This window comes from Bison bison, unplaced genomic scaffold (assembly GCF_000754665.1).
Source record: "Bison bison bison isolate TAMUID 2011002044 unplaced genomic scaffold, Bison_UMD1.0 scf7180017864133, whole genome shotgun sequence".
In the NCBI taxonomy this organism is placed as follows: Eukaryota; Metazoa; Chordata; class Mammalia; order Artiodactyla; family Bovidae; genus Bison; species Bison bison.
In genome coordinates this window covers 909,913-934,597 of record NW_011494705.1, presented here as the reverse complement: position 1 = coordinate 934,597, position 24,685 = coordinate 909,913, and the positions used below count along the sequence as shown (strand labels likewise).

Genomic DNA, 24,685 nt, shown 5'->3' with positions numbered 1-24,685 from the left:
TACATTGCAGGTGGATTCTTTAGAGTCTGAGCCACTAGGGAAGCCCTATTTTCCTCTCAGAAAATTCTTCACAAACAAGTAATGTCAGGGTAATTCCTTGGTGCTTCAGCGGTTAACACTAGGTGCTTTTACTCCAAAGGGCAGAGGTTCGATCCCTGGTCAGGGAACTAGGATCCCACAAGCCAGAGGGTACAGACAAAAAAACCAAAAAAGAATAAAGTCAAAACATCTCAATCACTAGAGACAGGAATGTGTGTTACTGTTTGTTACAGTCATAAGACTGTATTTGAAAATGATGACTTACAGCAATTAAAAAACACTGCATGGAGAAAAATTGATTCAAACAAGGCAAATTCATGATGAAACAGGTTAATCAGTGAGAAATAATTTTAATTTTTATGGCTCACACTACCCCCTAGTGGATATAAGACATAATCTACTTTTAATTCCTTTTCCTTGGTAAATGAAAAATCTGATGATCATAAAAATTAATCACGTTATCCTAACTCACCGTTTTTTAAAAACGGCTTATTCTAAACTTAGATGAGAATGATGATTCTCAAGGCACACCCTCTTCTTCCTCCTTTTTCTCCCTTTTTCTACTCCCACATACTTGTTTTTAGGTGGTATATTCACAAGGCACACCCTCTTCTTCCTCCTTTTTCTCCCTTTTTCTACTCCCACATACTTGTTTTTAGGTGGTATATTCAGAAAAGGAAAAATGGAGGTAACTGTTTCAAAGGCTCTGGATACTAAGGGCTAAATCTTAGATTTTAGACCAAGGTATCACACTTTGTTGAAAAACTTTACTTCCTGTCAGACTGCTAAGTAACTGTTAGGAAAGTAATACCATTCTACTTGGAGTAATACCCAAGAGATGGGATGGGATGAGTTGCACAAGAAATCTGTTTTAATTTTTCTCCTCTATCCAAGACCAGATCAATACTTTGGTGTTAAGTTCAGTGAAAAGGAATGGAGACTTAGGAGTCAAAGAAGGACTTTTCAAAGGCTAAGTATATCTGACCAACTTATTCCTCAGGTCTGATTAGTCTGGAAGCATCTCCCCTGTACTCCCAGTTTCCTGTGCATTAATTACCTCCACTCCCCTTATTATAACTAGCACAATAATCTGGTTAACTTAGTTGGACCCTACACTATTTGAAGATGAGCATTCCAGCTACCAAATGGTAGTTTTAAGTGCTAAATACAGGTTTCTTCCAGGAATAAAAGCAAGCACACTCAGGTTCCACACAGAGCTAATGAGAAGGATTACCATACCTGCTGTGTTAGTAACTTCCACCCCAGGAACGACATGTACAATTATTCCAATCACTGACAGTGGACAAAAATCTGAAAATTCTTACTAACAAACTGTGTATCCACCAAGGAAAGCTGTTAGGCTGAATTCCTTGATTCCCTCATCTACTGTTCCCCACTAAACGCACGAGGACATGCTGCAGTCTGTGTCTTATACTCCCGACCACTAGTCAGTAAACTCCATGAGGTCAGGGGCTCCATGCAATTATCAAGTAAACTTTCCTGACTCACAGAGAGTAGAAAAGTTCAAGTAATAAAAACAAACTAGGTCAAATCCTGATGTTTGAAATGTATCATTAACTCATTTAATCCTCACACCCATTCTACACATGAGGAAAATGATGAACCAAGAGTGACCACTGACAGGGACTTCCCTGGTGGTCCAGTGGCTCAAAGACTCTGCGCTCCCAAAGTGGGGGTCCTGGGGTTCGACCTCTGCTCAGATCATGCAGATCTGAGATCTCTGCTCACATCAGATCTCTGTTTGATCATGCACACAGCAACAAAGATTTCTCTCTCTGCAACTAAGACCTGGAACAGCCAAAATAAAATTAAAAAGGAAAAAGAGTAACCACTACAGTATAACAACAGTAAATCTCAAATGTTTGTCATGACAATAAAATAGCACAGAAGTTAAGGAAGGCTTCACAGTGATGTAGAAGTGCTTCATGAAAAAGGTAAATTAAACCATGTCACCTTTATTTTTCTTTTGGGACTGTCAACTGAAAAAGTATATAGTCTTACTGAAATAAATAAGGTAAAAAAAATATGCGATATTTGATTTAAAACCTGACATATATAATTTTGGCTTCCCCGATAACTTAGTTGGTAAAGAATCTGCCTGCAATGCAGGAGGCCCCGGTTCAATTCCCAGGTTGGGAAGATCTGATGGAGAAGAGATAGGCTACCCACTCCAGTATTCTTGGGCTTCCCTGGTGACTCAGCTGGTAAAGAATCCACTTGCAATGTGGGAGACTGGGTTCGATCCCTGGGTTGGGAAGATCCCCTGGAGACGGAAAGGCATACATAATTTTGACCTCAAACTATCTGTTATATGGTAAGCCATTTTATCTCTCATACTGCACAAATCATTGTGCTCTAAAATGTTCTTGTGACTCTGAAATACAAACTTACTAACAAATGTATTAATTCCTCACTTTGCTCATAGTATTACTGTATCAACTAACTCTGAGTAAGAGAGTCCGTTGCCCCCTCCCACCCCAGGAATTCATTTCAACCTGAGTATAAAGCATACACTGTTCTTGACTTAAAATTTCATAAAGTATACATAAGTCAGTCTTTTAAAGATGCATTTTAGAATGGGAATGTCAAGGTCTTGGAGTAGGTTCAGGTTTGAGTCAGAGACACTAGATGAACAACAGGACTAGATCAGGGCATATTTTTTCTTGGCTGTTTCTAAAGACACTTTGTTTTCTGGAAACTTCACATCTCCATCTTTTTTTTCCCTTCGTTTTTTTCCATAGGATTTGTAAATATTGACATCACAGTTAAAGACGATATCAACTACTCCTTCATGTAACACTCATGAAATTCTTGGTGATAAAAATGTCCTTTGAATACCCAGCACTGTAATTAGACATGAGTAGACTCATAGAAGCTATTTCTCCATTTCTCCTGATTTCTTATTTGATGGATGCCATAAACTTTATGGCCTGGACTGTAGGACAAAAAATAAAAATAAGCCTTTAATGATTTGAATAACGTAACTGTTTTAATGAATTCCATCTTCGGAATGGTATCTTGGAACTCTGAATGAAGGGAGGGCTGAAAAACAGTAAAACCTCATCACTGGGGTTGCTATTGGCCAAGGCACTTAAGGCACTGTTAATAAACTGTAAACAAAAAAAACTCGCATATTTAAGATTCTGTGAGGGGACGTGTAAGGGTGTCTTCTGAATTTATCCTGAACAGAAATAGGGAAGATTTTTGAATGCCTGTTCCTGTATGGTGAACACTAATTATGAGTGATGCTACACCAGCAAAAACCAGTGAACCTGTAACATTTCAAAAAATTCAGATAAGTTAAAAATGATCTAGACTATGGGTTTCTTTCTCCAAGCTTTAACTCATTGTTTGAAGTTGGAAATTCATTTTAAAGCCCGTATGTGTAAGCTTAGCCATTTATCTATAAATTGGTCCACTATTAAGCAATGATAAAAATTCCCCATTTGTTCATACCTTCCCCTCCTCCTCCTTAGTGCAATATTCAGATTGAGAGCTTGAGAAGAATGCAAAAATTTGAAGTAACTGTTACAGGAAAAGAAAAATTATCTATGGTCACACATAGGCCTGCCTGGCACCATAAGGCAAAAGGAGATTCACAGAAGACATTCGTCATTCCTTTACCTGACAGCAATGTCATTCCTTTACCCAACAGCTAGAACACCCATATATTTGGAGATTACACTCCCCAACCTTCATAGATCCTCACCTGCCTCAACAGAAGCTTTAGTCTTATTTCCTAACTCTCTTGCAACCCAGCATGTGAGACCCAGGCGTATTCAAAACCTGTGCTTCAGAAACTAAAGATACGAAATAAGAATCCCTTCTGGAAGGAACAGCAGGAGTTACCCATAGACAGCCAAGTGTAGCATCAGCAACCACACTGCAGTGTGTGATGCATGCAACGTCCGCAGTGAAGTCAGTGATGTGAGTCTGAGCCTTGTTCCTAGCTGCCTCTCCCTTTGGCGCTCCTGAAGACTGTGTTAGATATATCATAACCCAGTAAATACTACTGCAGATTAAAACAGCCAAAGCTGGCTTCCACTGCTTGCTAAAAATAAAGTCTAAATTAGAAAAGAAAGTGAAGGTTAAGAGCTAATGGCCTGGGTGGGGGGTGAAGAGGTTAAGAAGCAGCTATCTTTGCGAATTAAGCGGGGTCAGAGGAGGAGAGCACTGAAGCTGGGTAATCTCTTTATCAAAGAACTACCAAGTTTAAGGGCCTTTAAAGAGGGAGCTAACTTCACATTAGACAGCTAACTTCAACTAGGCAGCCTGGTGTACCTCCTAGGGAAAAAACTTTAGAGCTAAGAATCTGAATTTAATTCCAGTTCTAATTGTATAAAACCATACAAATTCATTTACCTCCTCCACCTACTAAAATGTGGTCCCTTAGACATTTCAAAGGTTCTCTCTAGCACTAAACTTGGCTGAACATTATTGGAATGGATTAAATCTTACTGCTGTATGCTTTCTTCTACTGGAAAGTCCCCTTCTGTAATACTCTTTAACCTTGTGTAATCACTGTTCAATACTCAATATTTCATCTTTCCTGTTGAGAAAAGGGGTATTATGCATACAGTATTATATCCCCAGCATCTATGCCAATGCTTAAATATCTAAATAAGGAAGAAATTTGTTGCTTATGGTACCTGCTTTCCCCCCAAGATTATTTCACCTGCTCATTAAAAGAAAAAAAAAAAGAAATCTTAAAATTGCCATACTCCTAATAACCAAAATCTGGTTAATATTCCAGCACATATTTGTTCTGATAAAAGTCCTTAGAAACAGTTTAATACGTTTACACTTTTTGATTTATTATGTCACTGCATGGTGCTTTCCTGGTTGCTTTATAGATAATGAATATTCTTTGCAAACCAAATGACATAAATAGGCACTTCCCCCGCCGGCCTACCAGCTCGCAGCTACACCCCTACCACTACTAGACATCATCTATTCAATCCTTTTCCTTGATTACTAGTTACTTCAGGTTTCAAACACGGCAATCACAGGAAAATTCAAGTGCTAAAAGCTTGAGGACTCCACGAATAGGAAAGGCCTCTGTTGATATTAACAGACAATAAGACAGATGGAGGCAGAGCAGCTGAAATTTTCAGTGAGGCAAACAAAAACAAGTTACAGTTGCTCCAGACTTGCCCTCTCAATCCAACTGTCTCACTGACACAGTTTTGTCTGAAATCCAAACCACCAGAAAGGAAAAATTAAGTTTTTTTCACACTGTGCATGCAACTGTATGATAAATGAGGAAACAATCAGATATTGAGAGTTCTGCCTCCTCCGAATAAGCATCCTTTCACAAGTTGTGCCACACTGCACAACTCCAAGAACGTGCCACTCAGTCTGCATGAGGGGCACCCCGTGAAGTTATGCAGCGCGAGATCCTAAACACTCTGGGTTAAAGAATAAAACTTCAGTTTAGTATTTGTAAAAATAGTTTAGAACTGTCTAACACACGCAAAATTAACTCTTCTTCTCTCTCTCAATATATATATATAAAATTCTAATAAAATCAAAATATATGATTATCCCAAACATCCCATTTTCCTACCGACTGTTGACAAATGAACATTTGCTCTACTTTAAAAATCTATGCCCCACTTCAGAGAGCTATGTTTAATATCATCTGTTTTGTTGAACATGAAATGACAATCATAGCTTTCCCACACAAAAGATGTTCATTCTTTTTAGACTTACAGAGAGGCAGTATCTTTGCAAAATCAGAAAACAGTAATCTGCAATATTAAATAAGGCTCAGAATTACATTAGGCTCTGTTTTCTGTACTCTAACCCTCCCCACCACCCTAGATCAAGATTAGTATATTTAAGCAGATAAAGAAGCAGAAAGGTCAAGTGAGGATGTCCAAGCTAGTATCTGGCAGGGCTAGAGATCAAGTGCAGAGAGCCTGGCCCCAGACTCTATACTCCTACCACACGTCTCCACATAGACAAAATCCTTTAGCTCCTGAGAATTAGGAAGTAGATCTAAGCTAAGACATTATTCTGCCCACAAAGCAGCATTTCTACCATTTTGAAAATCAATTGTCACATAACAGGTAAGCAACTGACTAAATGCTACTTAATATTGCTGCAAAGCAGGGGTGCGCCTCCTCCAGAAGGGCACCCCTGGCACACCCTGCCACCCTACTGCCAGTCTCCAAGCCACACCAGCTCCTACAGGTCAAGGCCCAGGTCTAAGGTTTATAGACTTCCCAGGTGAAGCTAGTGGTAAAGAACCTGCCTGCCAATGCAGGAGACGTAGGAGACGCAGGTTCAATCCCCACCTCGGTAAGATTCCCTGGAGGAGGGCATGGCAACCCACTCCAGTATTCTTGCCTGGAGAATCCCTTGGACAGAGAAGCCAGGTGGGCTACGGTCCACAGGGTCACAAAAAGTTGGACATGACTGAAGCGACTGAGTACGTACGCACTAAGGTTTACAGTCCCAAAACTGAGCACCACAGTGTCTCACATTCCAAATGAATGAACAGATCTAACTTTCAAAAATGGTAGGCTCAAGGCTTTAACAACCCAGACAGTGGCTATACACGGCTGAAATACGCAGAAACAAGACTGTTTAAAACTTCAAACCCAATCTTCACACACTATCTCAAACTTCTGCTAAAAAGTTCTGGCCTTGATACCCTCTGTACAGGTTGTGCACTTAAAAGGACCAAATACTAATAAGCACCGGAGGAAGCAGGCTTGTTTCTCTTGTCCCTTTAGCAACCATGAGGCTCCAACAGTTACATTCCTCAATTTTAATAATGATAATTTGCTCAATACTAACTCGCTGACATATTAAAGATTCCATCCTCTACCTCAACATTTTTGGCAGAATTTGAAATAAAATTGCTCAAGAAACCAAACTAACATGAAGTTAAAGATTTCAATATTTCACAGATTATCAATTTGGTTGTAAGTTAAATAATCTTAAGAGATCCAACTGAAGTATAACTCAGTACATATAATTTTTTTTATTCTTCTGTGATTTCAGATTTTATTTTGTCCTGTGCTATTTAGCCAGAGGAAAAAATGACCACAACAACTCAGATTTTAATATAACTGAAATAGGCACAAATTTACACACTAAGGCCGAAGTATTATTTGATAGAGCACCTGTGTACAGTAATACTGGGTCAAATTCATCCACTTCATCCAGACAGCCTGAGTCTCTAAAACAACGTGATCAAACATTTAAAGAATATAAATGCTGGAATGAGGGCCTGCTGGCAACGTGAGCTATTATGAGTAATATATTATGAGTAACATATTATGAGTAATATATTATGTAGAAATACATCTGAACCAAAAAAATGTTACAAAATCATAAAATAACTGATTTAAATTGTCCAAGTAAACAACGGCTTCTTTGAGAAAAGGAATTTGCTGACTGGGACACAGAGGTCGTGGACACTTTTCAAGGAGTACCCCTTTGTTGAATTTTGTAACGTGCAAGTACTACTTATCAAAAACAAAAAACAAGAACACTAAATAAAATCACCTAAAGAAACTGAATGTGCATTTTGAATAACCCTATTTTCAAAGTAATAATGTCTCATCAAGACAATCCTTAATTAAAATTCAGAACAAAGATTAAATCACAGCAAAGTCTATGGGGAAAAAGATGCTATAAATCTAACAGTGTAGAAAAATATTCCTTCTATATAAACTGAAAACATACTTCAAAACAGTATGATCTTTTAATTAAGTGTTCTGCTGGGGTGATGGAATGTTCTGAATCTTAACTTGGATGGTGGTTTCATAGCTGTACACATTTGTCAAAACTCAAGCTGTACACTTAAAATGAGTGCATGTAATTGTATGTAAATTTAAAGTTGATTTATATAGTATGTGTCATGAGCTTACTGAGGAAAGGAAATGGGTCTTAATTTAGGGAAACAGGGTTCTTTATTCTAAGCCTGAGTGAGTAATTGCTAGGATTTGGGGGCAGGAGCAACACAATTTGACCAGACACGAGAGAATCTAAGCAGTGGAGCAATGCAAGAGAAATGAGAAAAGAGGTGAAAAACCAAGAGCCAACAAGGTAGGGCACACCATTTGCTGCTAAACTCCTAACTCAATAAAAATCACTAAACATGCAAAATGCTTGCAACTAAAAGACCCTGTCTGGGTTATAGCATGAACAATGCCAGAACCACATACACAAAAGGAAACCTTAAGACGTTAAACTACTAATAAATGGCCAAACTTTGGGCAGGACATGAACTTTCAGAGCCTAAAGAACTGGAGAGCTAGATGCATTTAGTTAGAACTCTAAGGTGCAGGAATTGACAACTGGATTAATCCTTAAAATTGACCTGGATGTTCATATACTATACAGTTTCATTTAATCCTCAGAAATGTGCACAGAAACCTATCAAGACAGACCAAAAGGCCACTCTATAGTCAAGAGCTCTTCTCATACATCACAGTTAAGAGTCTGGAATCCTCAGCATCCAGCAGAGCTTCACACCTCTGCATTCACGTTAGGTGAATAAACATGTCTCTTAATTTGCTCTGGTAGTATATAGGAAGCAGTGTCCTTAAGGCTGATGGAGGGTCAAGGACAGGCGACCTTGTCTCCCTTGGCATACTCTCTCTCTAATCCCCACTTGAAGGCATGCAGTTCCGTCTTTCCTGAGATTTGAGGGCTGACTAAACAAAGTGGGGGATTTAACGATATGGAACAAAGAGTACATAATGCTTTCAAAAAAAAGAATCAAAAGAAATACACACACATTTTAAAAACCTGTATAAATTCCTACCTCTGCAGGACTCAAGTCAAGCCAAATATCGCCACATCTCAGGGGACTCCTGCTCTTCCCTATCAAGGGCTGGACCAGAAAGTCAGTTTCTGTCTTTAAAACCTCTACACTGGGAAATTTATATCTGTGCCAGATTAAATATCTTTCAACTGAAATAAATTCTATACTTATGATTCTGGGGGTGGGACTTTGCAAACCATATTTTTACTCTTCCAGGGGCTCGCTGTTAACCTCTGTACACAGGTGGGTGCTAAAACTGCAAGAAAGGACTTGCCTCTTCCAGGCTTCTAGCCCACCTGAAGTGCCTGTAGGCATCACCCAATATCCCAGCAGCACATTCATCTAATCTGCAGCTTACTCCACACTGAGAACCAGTTTGGTTTTTTTGTGTGGAAATATGAAACATTTATTTTAGATATCAGACAAGAACAGAACTAAGTAATCCAATTTTACTGAAGCATTATAAAAACCATGCCTTCACCACAGTGTAAGATTTAAACACATGTGCACAAGAGGACATGTGATATAAGATGTAGTAAGACGGCTGCTGCCCTGCCAAATACTTCCAGTCCCTCCCCAGGTCCTACTGCAACACTGGTGGTCCCAAGAGTTACAGAAGTAAATCATTTAAAATAATAACAACAAAGCAATTAAAAAGACAAATCAAAATGCCTCAGTAACTGTATGTCCAACTCAGACTTTATCTATTTAAATGTTGTATTAGCCTCCCACTAACAAATCTTTACTTCACTCAAACTTGGAAAAATAAATCTTCCATACTGATGTATCTTCCTTGCCTAATCAATTCAGAGGGAAAAATCAAAATGATTAGTAAAGAAAAATGTAGGGGTTAATACACCTTTTTAATTTTAAATATTTTTAAGGTTTAAAAATTGCTTCAAGTTTTTAATTTCTAGTCAGAAAACATTATCTGAATGAATACCCTAACGGCAAACCGCTGTAAAATGTTTTTAGCTGCATTTGGGGCAAAGGGGAAGGGATTATCTTCAAAGCACTCCAGCTTTCTTTATGAGAAGGTCAGCGGTACACTGGTTTGTATCACTGCAACATCCATTAAGTGCTTTACGTCAGAAGGGCATTATGTTTGACCTCCAAATTTGGCCAACAATTTACTGATGAGATTCCTAACCTTTGGGTTGCTCTGGTATTTTGACATATTTGCCGGGTTCTGGGTCACATCCTGGAAGGCCACCATAATTTCTGGATCCTGCACGGCTGCAAGGACTTCTGCATCACTAAGAATTTCATTGAGCCTAGGCTTTCCCGGCATTCCAGGCATGCCCCCTCCCATTCCAGGCATTTCTCCAGGAAAATAACCAGGCATTCCCCCAGGAAAGCCACCTGGAAAACAGCCATACTGAGAACCTGACTGTCGTCTGGCTTCTTCCTCCCTCTGGGCTCTCTCATGTTCTTCCCGAGCCTTCTTAACCCTTTCTACTCTTTCTCTGATCTTGGGCTCTTCACGTTTTCGCTCATACTTTCTCCGATGTTCAGCAATTTTCTGGGCCCTTGGTTGAACTTTCTTCAGCACTGCACTAGCATCTTCATCATAATCCAGCTTACAGGCAAGGGCAAGATCATGGGCAGCTTCTTCCCAATGGCCCAGAAGTCTGCGTGCTTCCCCCTGCCACTTACTTGTATGGCTGAGCTGAATCAGGATTTATTTCAATAGCTGTCACAGTCTCAGATGGCAGCATTTGACTTCTTAATTTGATGACATACAAAATTGCCAAACCAGGATTTAGCTTGATGGCATCTGTGAACAAGTCAATGGCTTTCTGGAGTTCACCACCATCATTTAGGCCATCAATGGCAGCCACTTTTTTATCATTTGTCTGATCCATCATCTCCTCAGTCATCTCTACATTTTCATCTCCCATTTCCCGAGAGGCATCAGCGTCTGGTTCAATCACCTTCACTGTCAATTTCTAGATCACTTTCCTCACTTGATGGGTTTGTCTTTTCGTTTTCCTCCACCTTCTTATTATCTGTTTTTTCTTCCTTGGTATTTTCTTCCGATTTAGTTTTATGAGCAGCAGATAGTATTTTACCCCCAATGCTCTCCACCTACTCCCCCAGGACGCGCATTTTCTCGGTGTGCAGAACGCTCTGGTCCTGCTTACACATTTTCATGACGGCTCGAAGCTCGCTCACTTTGCGCGGGTCCATGGTCTAGAGGCAGCTGGTGCGGCCCGATTCCAGGTCCAGGCAGAGTGATCACATAAAGCTGCCATGAGGCAGAACAGACTAGAACCTCCCCGGCCACTGGCTGCGCCAGCCCAATAATCCCATGACCCCGGGTCCTTCGCCTGCTCATTCCTACTCCCTCTACCACTGCCCTGCGCACTGCTTAGAAACTTCTAGAAATGTGGCTGTTCGTGCGGCTGCCTGCCTCTCCATCCACGCATTCTTATATTAACTCAGAACTGGTACTCTAGAGGGACCATCCTCCTATCCGGTGCTTTCAAGGAGGCAGGAGCTGTTAGCCTCTGCGGGGAGTCTTTTAGAATAGAATATTCTCTTGAGTGTGGCCATTAAATAGAACATGTCAGAATGGCTGCAATCCAAAAGTTTACAAGCAGTGAATGCTGGAGAGGGTGTGGAGAAAAGGGAACCCTCTTACACTGTTGGTGGGAATGCAAACTAGTACCGCCACTATGGAGAACAGTGTGGAGATTCCTTAAAAAACTCGAAAAAGAACTGCCTTATGACCCAGCAATCCCACTGCTGGGCATACACACCAAGGAAACCAGAACTGAAAGAGACACGTGTACCCCAATGTTCATTGCAGCACTGTTTATAATAGCCAGGACATGAAAGCAACCTAGATGTCCATCAGCAGATGAACGGATAAAAAGCTGTGGTACATATATACAATGGAATATTATTCAGCCATTAAAAAGAATGCATTTGAATCCGTTCTAATGAGGTGGATGAAACTGGAGCCTATTATACAGAGTGAAGTAAGCCAGAAAGGAAAACACCAATACAGTATACTAACGCATATATATGGAATTTAGAAAGATGGTAACGATAACCCTGAATGCAAGACAGCAAAAGAGACACAGATGTATAGAACAGTCTTTTGGACTCTGTGGGAGAGGAAGAGGGTGGGATGATTTGGGAGAATGGCATTGAAACATGTATAATATCATATAAGAAACAAATCGCCAGTCCAGGTTCAATGCAGGATGCTTGGGGCTGGTGCACTGGGATGACCCAGAGGGATGGTACAGGGAGGGACTGGGGGGGGGTGGTTCAGGATGGGGAGCACGTGTACACCCGTGGCAGATTCATGTTGATGTATGGCAAAACCAATACAATATTGTAAAGTAATTAGCCTCCAATTAAAATTAAAAAAAAAAAAAAGAACATGATTCCTGATGCCACAAAGATGGCCCTCCAGCCCAAAGAACCAGTTTGATTGTCAGAGCATCCCCCTGGAACCCACATCAGAGGGCTAGACTCTCTTTAGAGTTCTGGATTCCAGCTGGGGGTCCTTCTCTCAGTGGCTAAATTTTAATAACCTCAACTTGTTTTTGACCCCAGACTTAGGAGAATGACAAGGAGTTTATAACTAAAAGGTGTGATGATGATGATGATTTAGTAGATAAGTCATGTCCAACTCTTGCGACTCCATGGACTATGGCCCACCAGGCTCCTCTGTCCATGGAATTCTCTAGGCAAGAACACTGGAGTGGGGTGTCATTTCCTTCTCAGGTATCAGAGATACAAACAGAAAATATACCTTCAATTTGCTCTAGCACAGTGTGTGTGTCCTATAGCTGCTACATCCACAGTCCCTTGAAACATCTTTTCATCCTTTAGTCACCTAAGAAACAACCTGATACGTGTGACAGCTCGCAGGCATCCACAGAACTGCCAGAGCAACGGACGAGCCCAGCCTGCACACTGCCTGGTACCACTCCACCCCCTGACCCTCCACACTCCGCAAGACACAAAGGACAGCTAAGAAGCAGGAGGGCAGCGGTGCCAGTTAAGGAAATGCCAAGTCTAGAGCTGCCCACACAAGCACCTCAGTCCCCAGGTGTCTGGGAGCCCCTCCACTTGACACTGGCGGAAGCCACAGTGCCCACATCCAATAAGGAGAAAATAATCAAACTCAGGACTCAAAGGTGATATATTGGTATCAAAGTGAGTTTCACAGAAGTCAGGACCAACCCTGTACCAACTAAGACCCACCCTTCCTCTCCTTTCAAAGCAGAGGACCTCAGCTAGATGCTCTTTAGAAAACAATCTGATAATATGCTCAAAGTAAGCCACACCCAAGTGTGAATGACCCAAACAAAATTTCACAATCATGGGAGAACTCCCAACGACTATACAGCCAGCTTCTCCCCAGCCAGGTAACCTCCAGTACCCTGATTAAAGATTTAGGGTCCAGCAATTCTGTATACAGCTTGGTAATACTTTGAGGTAACAACTTCACACATTTGGGCGTCAAAAATAATCTAAAGAAAAAAGCATGCTGCACACATCAATATTAAGGAAAGTGATTTTCCTGCCAGAGGATACAAATATCCCATCTCAATCTTTCTCACTTTCACTATAAATCATTTTCAGTAGATGTGAGAACAATAAGCCTCTTGATACTGAGCAAAATAGGCAACATTTCTGTAGTTCACAATCACATTTTTTTCAAGACACCTGTTTTCCAACAGAAGTTGTATGATTAACCCTGTTTTCCAACAGAAGTTGTATGATTAACTCTATAATATAAATGACAGAATAAATAGTATGATCATGTAAAACACCTACAATTTTATAATTATAACATGAATCTTTGGACTTGGATTGCAACATGTATCCAAGGGGGCTTTAAAAGACACAATCTCTGGTACTTGCTGGTAGTCCAGTGGTTGAGACTCCACGCCTCCACCACTGGGGGTGTGGGTTGCAACCCTGGTCTGGGAACTAATCCCACATGCCACACGAAGAGGCCCAAAAATTAAATAAAAAAATAGGTGTGTGTTGGGGGTGGGGGGGTGGGGGGAGACACGATCTTTTTATAAAAATGAATGTTAGTGTGTTTATATACTAAAATCAAATATTTTAATTAAAACATTCTGACTACACATGCCAACTAACAGCAAAATGAAGTAGCTGATATGTACCAAGCAGAAAAAGTTATCTCAAGTATTTGTTTTAATCTGCCATAAACAACAGAGATACCTGTCAACAATCAGTATAAGGAACACAGTTGATACTCAGCATACTAATACTCTTAATGTTTAAAATATTAACATACACTGGTCATAATTTACATAAATATATAACCCTAATTGGCCTGATGATCCAAATGAACTAATCAAGTAAACACTTTCCAGTAAAGGAGTATATGTGTGTACTCTTAAAACATTAAAATTGTTATAAAAGAGGAAACATGTGCAAGTTCTATTTTCTTCTTTCATTATATGTGTGCGTGTGTGTGTATGTGCGTGCACACACGTGCTCAGTCACTCAGTCACTTCCAATCCATGTGACCCCCATGGACTGTAGCCCGTCAGGCTCATCTGTCCATGAGATTTTCCAGGCAGAGATACTGGAGCAGATTGCCATTTCCTACTCCGAGGGACCTTTCTGACCCAGGGATCAAACCCTTGTTGTCTCTGGCGTCTCTAGCATTGGTAGGTGGATTCTTTACCACTTCACCACCTCAGAAGATGGTAAACCTCAACACCTGCATTGTAAAGTCCTACCTGAGAGGCTTAAGGAGTGAAAGCCTGCTCACGGATGAGGACTAGCTTCCTGGCTATCCAAGCCCCACTGCATACTAATACAGTAGAGACCTGCTGGTGCAATCCCTGCAACAACGGGCGGTGACGCTGGGCTTCTGCACCACCTGCTTATGGCCCGGTTACAACTAACCCACTATTATCAATTAAGCAGCAGAAAACAAAAGGCTAGTGTATCTGTGCAGGAACCATGAGGGCAGGCATTTTCAGAAGTATACATGGGGAACTTTTCTGGTGGTCTGGTGTTTAAGACTCCAGGCTTCCGCTGCAGAGGACACAGGTTCAATCCCTGGTTGGAAACAAGCTGCATGGTGTAGCCAAAAAAAGAATGTAAAATAAAACATAAGCATATAAAAGGCACTCAAAACTCTGACCCAAGTAGTGTCAAATACTGTATTTGTCTGATTACAGAGAACAAATTATCTTTTCACCAGTTGTAAAAAAGAAAGAAATCTTGCCATTTGTAACAATGTGGATGAACCCAGGGATACAATGCTAAGTGTGACAAGCCAGACACAGAAAGGCATGGTGTCACTTATATGCAGAATCTTAAAAAAAATTTGTTTAAAGTAAAACTTGTAACAGATTAGAAGGGTGGTTATCAGAGTCTGTGAGGAGGAGGGAAAGAGAAGATATGATCAAAAGGATATAAACTTTCAGAAGATAAGTTCCTGTGACCTAATGTACAACAGCTGACTATAGTTAATACATGGTATACTTGAAATTTGCTACTAAGTATTCTGACCACCAGAACAAAAACAACAAAGGTAAGGACAGATGTTAGCTTGTGGTAATCATCTCACAATGTGTACATACATCAAAACATCACCTCATACACTTTAAATACTTACAATTTTTATTTGTCAAAAGTTAAAAACATTTTTTCACTACGATGACTCAATTAACAATAGGACACTTGTTTCCTAGAGTGCCTTTATAGGATCCTAGAAAATAAAGCAAACGACTGCAATTAATGCCTGCTTTTCTTTTCATTTGGAAAATAGTATGCTAGTTTCTAAACCACAATATACTGGATGCTAGGAATATAACCAAGATGACTACAGTCAAGATTCTCTAAGAAGAGAGGAAAGAAAATAACCCAAACTCAACCAACACAGAATGCTGGGCAGTAACACTTCATACGAAGGATGTTCTCTTGCCAAGGTGGCATAATTCAAAAGTTACAAAATATATCATTTTAACTTGTAAATACCATCAGTATCAGAAGTTGTATGGGAGAGGGGAGACAAGGAAAGAAACGCCAATGAAGAAAAGACCAAGTTGTGAAAAAGCCTTACCTGCCAAGTCAAGGAATATGACTCGAGCCTAAGTTCACCATGATCACACTGGGTGTTTTTAGAATAATGTGGCAAGGTGGAAAATGAAGAGAGTGAGAGAGAGTATGCACACGTGTGTGTGTAAGTGAAGATAGATGAGTTCTCTGATTAATGCAAAAAAAAAAGTACAGGAGCGGGTAAGAGCCCACATACAAAGATAATTGAAAGGATGAGAAACAGGAATAGGTTAGGAGAAGCAGAGGAATTTCTACGGTTCAATCCACTGGCTTAGTAACAAACTGAATGTCTAAGGGGGTGGGGAGAGAAGTAAATGGCAGGCAACTCAGTTAATGTTAACGTAATTAATAAAGAAAAGAAACACTGGAAGTACTGATGCAAGGGAGGGGTAACAGCAAAATGAATATATTCCACTGTAAAATAAAAATTGATTTTAAAACGTCTTCAAGACATCTAAGTAGACTTGGTAGGCAACTGGAGACACCTGAAACCCAGGACAAAGGCCTTCTTATTAATTATACTAGAAAGCTATATAAAATTTCAGAATACTGCTACTACTCAGCAGTTGTGCCTTTTTTTTTTTTTTTTGAGAACTGCTTAAGGACCAATTTAAAAGCCAAAAAGGAAAACCAGTTCCAGGATTAAATGATCATAGCTTCTTCTCAATGAAAAGTTTTAAAAAAGGAATTAGATATAATGGAGGTCCAGGGAAACTGACTCAGCCAAGGTCACATAGTTTCTTAATCCTTGAGACAAAAATAAAAGTCAATGCTGGGTTCTTACTCATTATTTACCAGAATTGGCTCAAATTTCTCAGTATCCAGCGATAAAATCCAATTTTTCTTTTTTTTTTTCCTGGCTTCTCTGCTAGGCTTACAGGACCCTAATTCCCTGACCAAGGGCTGAATGAGGCAGTGGATTCCAGCCACTCAGCAGTGAGAGTGCTGAGTCCTAACCCCTGGGCCACCACCGAATTCCCGAAATTCAGTCTTTAAAGCAAAAATTTACTGCCCACCGACAATTTAAAAATAATAATGGCTCACAAGGCTAAAGAAATTTCTTAAATTTTCTAGAGCAATGCAGATTTCAAATGTGATTAGTTTTATGGAAACCAACAGATTTAAAACTTCTGCTTTGCTTCATTCAACATTTAATTTCTTTAAAGTATTTATTTAGAAAAACAGCCCCCCAAAAAAGTTTTTAAGGGAATAAAGTATTGATACATACTACAATATGGATTAACCTTGAAAACATGCTCACACACCAAAACCATATTATGTGATTCCATGTATATGAAATGCCCAGAATACGTGAATACATAGAGACAGAAAGTGGCTAAGTGGTGGCCAGGGGCTGAGGGAGTAAGGAGAGAGAACTGCTGAAGATGGAGGGTTTCTTTTTTCAGGTGATGAAAAAGTTCTGTAGTTAGATAGTGTTGATAGCTGCACAACTTTGTGAATATGTTAAAAACACAGAATTATACATTTTAAAAGAATGAATTTTATGATGTGATTTGTACATCAAAAAATGGAAGCATTTGGTTTTCCTTTCATATTCAGTAAGTTTTCATATTCATATTCATTTTTATCTACAAAGTGGAAATCAGAATAGTAAAAGAAAGTAAAGGGGAAATAATTATCCATATTACTTGATTATTTTTAGTATGTACATTCTGTATTACTATATTAATTGGATTTTTAGTAAATGACTATAAATCCATAAACTACACTTCTAAAGGAAAAAAAAACTTCAAATTAAAAGACTGCATATGAAGTGTCTGTAGGCCAAGCGAGTAAGTGCTGACTCACGTTACGGTTTTAGCACTGCTCAAGTGTCTTCCTAGAGTTTGGTATATCTAACCTGGAATAACATTCTTCTCCCCACACTCCACTTTTCCCCTTATCTTTCAAAATTCAGCTCCAATGTCACCCCCCTAAAAACCTCTTTCCCTATACCAATCTGGAGGGGTCTCAGAATGTCAGTCTTCAACGTCCTCACTGATGCCTGTTTTCTATATATGAGAAGGTAGCTTTACATGTGATTTTAATTCCACCACATTCTACCTACCTTTGCACTGAAGCCAAGCACATGCAAGGCCACTGTTTCTGCAAGGTACACCCTACAAAATCATCTGGAGAGCTTAAGACAAAACATAACAAAAAACAAGCTGGGGCTGACAACTGTTTAATTTATAAATGCCCAAATAGTTCTGATGCACAACCATAAACTAACTGCTCAGATTATAAACAAGTCTTCACAGAAAATATCTTCTAGTTCCTACCACTCAATACATCAGCAACCCGCCCAGTTAAACGGGAAAAAGATTCTGATAAGAAATAGACAAGGTCTGGCCAAGTGTTCTGATTTCTAATCACAGTCAGTGGCAGGAACCTGAATTGAGATTGCAACACTTTTAGTTTAACCCTTATCTGAACTACAGCAATAAAGACAGGGTAGACAGTACTTCACAGTGGGTGGGGGGTTGGGGGGGCAGCGGTTATCACCTAATGGGGATAGCTCTTTTATAACCAAGGTAAAAGACTTCAAAAGCTTTATAGCTGTCAATCACTGTGCCATCCACTATGAAAAGAAATGACTTCTTTAAAGCCCAAGCAAGAATAACAGTATGTGCAAGTGCCGGGGGAATTTTACTGGAAAGTACTTTTCCTTAGTCTCTCTGAGGCAGTGAGGAAATTAAGTAGGTATATACCCTCCCTTGAGTGGAAAACACAAAATTCAATTTAATATGTAAATGAGTATAAGACAATCTATTTTTAGGCTTACTGAATAAAAAACATCTTGTTTCAAACACACTGGAGAGGTTACGGTCTGAGGCAGTGACACCTCAAATGTATTTCCCCATCTGCTCTGTAGTTCCCTCTCACTGGAACCCCAGACGCCCCCAGATCCAGGGGCCCAGGAGAGCAGGAGAAGACCTGCCGCCCCAGAGAGGCATTCCATCTCGAGGCAAACTGCAGTACTGAACAGGACTCACGCAAAGGCCCCTAACTGAACTACATAAGGCACTACCCACCACCCACACTGGACTTCTGCAATCTATTGTACATTCGTCCTGTCTCTCCCCTTCCAGTATTCGTATTTGCTATTCCCTGCGTCCACTCTCTTCCTCCTCCTCTTCACGTTTAAAAGCATTCCTCAGCAGATGCCTTTCCTCTGACCATGGTATACTCCAGGTTTTCCTTCTTTCATAACACACCTCACAGTAATTTCTTGTTTCACAACTGTTTCAGCAGACAAGGATACTTGTCTTGTTTACCTGGTTTAGTGAATACATACTATGCAGTCAATAAACATCCATTTAATTGAACTTAATGTTTAAATTTAATGTTTTATGAATGGATAATAAGAAGGCAGACAAATCACAAGGTTATAGAAGACTGAACTTTGGCCTTGGGCTCTTTCTAGCTTACTACAGCCACTTTTGCCACTGTCCAATGGTAAGGGGTATCTCTAATTTTCTTGAGGAGCTCTCTTGTCTTTTCCATTCTATTGTTTTCCTCTGCTTCTTTGCACTGTTCACTTAAGAAGGCTGCATTCAGATGGGTGTATCTTTCCTTCTCTCTTTCGCCGTTCATTTCTTTTCTCAGCTATTCGTAAGCCCTCCTCAGACAACCATTCTGCCTTTTTACATTTCGTTTTCTTGGGGATGGTTTTGATCACCGCCTCCTCTACAACATTACGAACCTCCGTCCACAGTTCTTCAGGCACTCTATTAGATCTAATCCCTTGAATCTATTTGTCACTTCCAGTGTATAAGGGATTTGATTTAGGCCACACTTGAATGGCCAAGCGGTTTTCCCTACTTTTCTCCAATTTAAGTCTGAATTTTGCATTATGAAGCTCAAGCTGGAATCCAGATTGCTGGAAGAAATATCAATAACCTCAGATATGCTGATGACACCACTCTAATGGCAGAAAGCAAAGAGGAACGAAAGAGCCTCTTGATGAAGGTGAAAGAGCTGGCTTAAAACCGAACATTCAAAAAACTAAGATTATAGCATCCGGTCCCATCACCTCATGGCAAACAGATGGGGAAAAAAATGGAAAGAGTGACAGAGTTTATTTTCCTGGGCTCCAAAATCACTGCAGATGGTGACTGCAGCCATGAAATTAAAAGATACTTGCTCCTTAGAAGAAAAGCTATGACAAACCTAGACAGCATATTAAAAAGTAGAGGCATTACTTTGCCGACATAAACAAAGGTCCATATAACCAAAGCTATGATTTTTCCAGTAGTCACATATGGATGTGAGAGTTGGGACCATAAAGAAGGCTGAGTGAAAAGAATTGATGCTTTCCAACTGCGGTGCTGGAGAGACTCTTTAGAGTCCCTTGGACAGGAAGGAGATCAAACCAGTTAATCCGAAAGGAAATCAACCCTGAATATTCATCAGGACTGAAGCTGAAGCTCCAATACTTTGGCCACCTAATGCAAAGAGCCAACTTCTTTGAAAAGACCCTGATGCTGGGAAATATTGAGGGCAGAAGGGGGTAAGAGAGGATGAGATGGGTGGATGGCATCATCGACTCAATGGACATGAGTCTGAGCAAACTCGAGGAGATCGTGAAAGAAAGGGAAGCCTGGCATGCTGCAATCCATGGGATTGCAAAGAGTCAGACACGACAGAGCAACTGAACAACACGGTGACTGAACAACAGGGTAAGAGGGTAAAGGGGATGGTAATCCCAATGACCCTTAAAGGTCACTAAAAACACACTGACTTTACAGCAACAACTTTCCTTAGTGTAAACTACAAAGGAATCTTAGAAAGCTATGAAGAAATAAAAAGCACCCATAGTCTCCAGACACAAAGATAACATTTATTGCCTTTCTTTCTAGTATTTTTCTAGACTACAGAGCCTTCAATCACTGGATTGTAAGACTCTTAAAAACAAAAACCGATTTGCCCAAAACAGACCAAACCTCTGATACTGGCATATTGTGACAGCACTGAAAACTAACGCTATCCCATGCTAAGTCGTGTCAGTCAGGTCTGACTCTGCGACCCCGTGGACTGTAACCCCCCAGGCTCCTCTGCCCATGGGATTTCCCAGGCAAGACTACTACTAAAGGAATTTGAAAATATGAAGACAAAATAGTCAATTAAAAAAAAAAAAAGGCAAAATATGTCAACATTAGATTCTGAAATCAGTACCTAAATGTACTTCAAATTACAGCCAAATTCTAATTATTCAGAAACATCTGAGTTACAGGCCAGCTCCAAATTATAAAAATGTCTATTCCTAAATATCCTCAGGGGATTTTACAATAGCTACATCCAGAATTTTAACAAACATACAACACCCCAAAGGTGTGGTGCAGCTCTTGAAAAACTAGATAATGAAGAATTCTTTCTGTAGATTCCCAGTTCCCCAGTTCTTCCAACCACACATTTAATAGTTTCTGTCACCAGAAATGCCAGGGCCACAGATCTCACTCTCTTAAGACTATGGTGATCCTACATCCTACGTAATCTACAAATCAAAGATGACTACTTAATATTAAAAAGACCAAAAACAAAAAAACTTCACCTGGGAAGCATATTAAAAAGCTGCTAAGATTTTAACTGAAGTTAACTGAATCCCTATTTTTCATCTCCTAATTTGTAAATCCACACTGATGTCCTATATTACATTTGCAAATAAACCAAGAAGAAATCTTTAATACGGGGGGAAAAAAAGAATCCTTATTTCTTAATGTAACACTGCTACATACACTGTGCCTTTCAGATCCACTTTGGTTTTCACAAGTAAAATCATGTAACATTAAGCAGCCACATGAGAACAGGGCTGACTAGAACTGTAATGTCCAAAGCCCCTGCTGAATGCCATCCTCATTTCCTTGGTTCTGCTATGTATTCCTCACTGTTTATGCATCCATAACTCAGACTCAAATGGCTGTTCAGAATCCATACTACTTGAATCCAAGGCAGGAAAGTTATTTTCTTCCTAAATCCATTTACACACAGGTAAAACAAATCACTAGTGACAGCACAGGGAAAAAAGTAAAAATACTAACTTGCCAGCCAGGAATCTTAGTCATCCAACTTCTTTGGCCTACAGTCTCCTCGTTGGAGAAGTAGAAGGATAATGTTCTCTACTGTATATAGCTGGAAGTCATCACAAGTGTGGAAAAAACTCAGAACCTCTACAAAGCAAATGAGAAATATTTCTGATACAATTATTTAGAATGCTGGTTACTCAGGAAGTACTTAATAATTTGACAAAACTCAATTTCTGTTGTGTGAGAGCTGATCAATCTGGGCTGAACAAAGTGCATGACAAAGAGGAGCTTAAAAAAAACTCGACTGCTATTTTTAACCTACTTTCAATTATGCCTACATTCCATAATCAAAACATCAGGTAGTATATTAAACAATATCCATACAGCCTGAAAGTTTAATCATCACCAAAAGCAGTTCAGGGACTCCAACCTGGAATCCATGGAGCCTGAGGGAGTTCACAAATAAGCTTGTCAAGAACCTGAATCCCCAGAAGTCATATGCAAAAAATACACCTGATTCTTAAATTGGAACCACCACCACAAGAGCTAAAAACCACACTGTTTCTACTCATATTTTTACTATATGGGGTTATATGCTTCCTAAAAATGTTTTTATTACAATTTATAACAAGTGCAGGTTCAGATCTTGGTAAGTTTTTCATGCCTTTTTTTTTTCTTAAATGGGAAAAAAACACATTATCAGCCAAAGATTTTCAGGACATAAAAAAGGGGTTGGTTTTCTGAATTACTTACTAAAAACTACCTTATGTACTAAAATACATATCAAATGATATTAAAATATCTATCACTTTTAGTGACAAAAACCCTATTTTTTCAAAATAAAAATTAAAATAAAAAACAGAACTCAAGACTCAGTACAACATCAGATTACATTTTTAAGAAATCTGATATTGTACTGAGTCTTGAGTTCTCTTTAGTTTCAAATTACATTTTTAAGAATTTGAAACTAAACCTCATGAAACAGAAAAACAAATTGTAGGAAAAACTGATTAAACTCTAATCTCAGAAGGTTGGTTAGCTAGGTTTTAATCAAGTAAGTCAACTCCTTGAGTAAGTTAGTAACTATTAGCTTAGGCTATATTTTATTTATTTCATGATTAATTTTGAGAAGAAAATTAAAGGAATATCATTCTGTCAATGTAACATGTAAAACATAAATTTGTTTTTAACCAAGCCGCAACTACAGATCTCTTTTATCTGTTTCCAACTCTGCTTCTTTATGACAGATAGATTAAGGAAGGGAGCTTTCACCCTATGTGACTTTAAGCTTTAATTGCTCTGTCATTTTTATATAGACTAAAAGACGTTTAGCCCAGGAAAAAAAGAGGAAAGAAAAGCAAATTCTATAATTCAAGCTAAACACGTAACTACCAAGATTTAGTATAACTCATATATTTGCAAAATATCACTGTGTAAGACTACATCACAGCAGTCTGTATAGCAAAAGACAGGGAACAATCTAGAAGTTATCAATATGCAATTAGTAAAATTAAGATCTAACCACAAGGTTTCACAAAGCAGTCCTTTACAAAAAACTAGTCACCTCAAAGATCTATTTAGGGGCAAAGGGAGGAATTAAGATATAGTATTTACTTGATGTGTGTGTGCTAAGTCGCTTCAGTTGTGTCAGACTCTGCAATCCTATTGTACGTAGCCTGCCAGGCTCCTTTGTCCATGAATTCTCCAGGCAAGAATACTGAAGTGGGTTGTCATGACCTCCTCTTGGCAGGTGGGTTCTATACCAATAGTGCCACCTGGGAAGCCCATTTGTTTGGGGAGGAGGGGAACAGGCCTAACACAGACTCGCTAAGTCTCTCTGGTCTTTCAGGAAAAACATACAATAAAAGTTGTGGTTGTCTGGGGAGGGGAACTAGAATGCTGAATAACAGATGAGTCTTAATTTTCCTCTACGTATCCTTCAGAACTTTTCAAAAGTGCTCCATGTATTTCCTAGTCAACAAAAGACTGATTTATTTTGTTTTTAATGAATCTTATGGGTAGAATTAGAAACTTTCAGCTCAGACATCAATTCAGATAGAATCTACTAGGCAGTAACAATAAATTATATAGAATAACTCTCCTAAAGTTTTCTTCCAAAGAGACTGAATAGCATTCATTCAATCAGTATTTCAAAGTCTAGGCATTAGATCTGTAGATGTGTTGGAGGGATCTGAGCAAACTCCTGCCTTCATGGAGTTTCATGGAGACGGAGAAGGCAATGGCACCCCACTCCAGTACTCCTGCCTGGAAAATCCCACGGACGGAGGAGCCTGGTAGGCTGCGGTCCATGGGGCTGCTAAGAGTTGGACACAACTGAGCGACTTTACTTTCACTTTCCACTTTCATGCATTGGAGAAGGAAATGGCAACCCACTCCAGTTCTTGCCTGGAGAATCCCAGGGACAGGGGAGCCTGGTGGGCTTCCATCTATGGGGTCACACAGAGTTCGACACGACTGAAGCGACTTAGCAGCAGCAGAAGAGACAAAGAGGAAACTTTGAGTAATGACGAGTGCTACACAGGAAAGAGGAAACAGGGGATAAAGAGCAATTACAGGGGAGGAAATGGCACCCCACTGCAGTACTCTTGCCTGGAAAATCCCATGGATGGAGGAGCCTGGTAGGCTGCAGTCCATGGGGTCGCTAAGAGTCGGACACTACTGAGCAACTTCACTTTCCCTTTTCACTTTCATGCATTGGAGAAGGAAATGGCAACCCACTCCCTGT

At 39.7% G+C, this 24,685-nt stretch overlaps 1 protein-coding gene and 1 pseudogene across 1 annotated transcript in view; both read right to left on the bottom strand.

Moving 5' to 3' along the window:
- The window catches only part of UBE2N (ubiquitin-conjugating enzyme E2N), a 43,232-nt gene that overhangs the window by 15,067 nt on the left and 3,480 nt on the right, over window positions 1–24,685 (bottom strand). The gene's annotated exons all lie outside the window — the stretch shown is intronic.
- On the bottom strand, window positions 6,453–11,460 carry LOC104988396 (annotated as a pseudogene).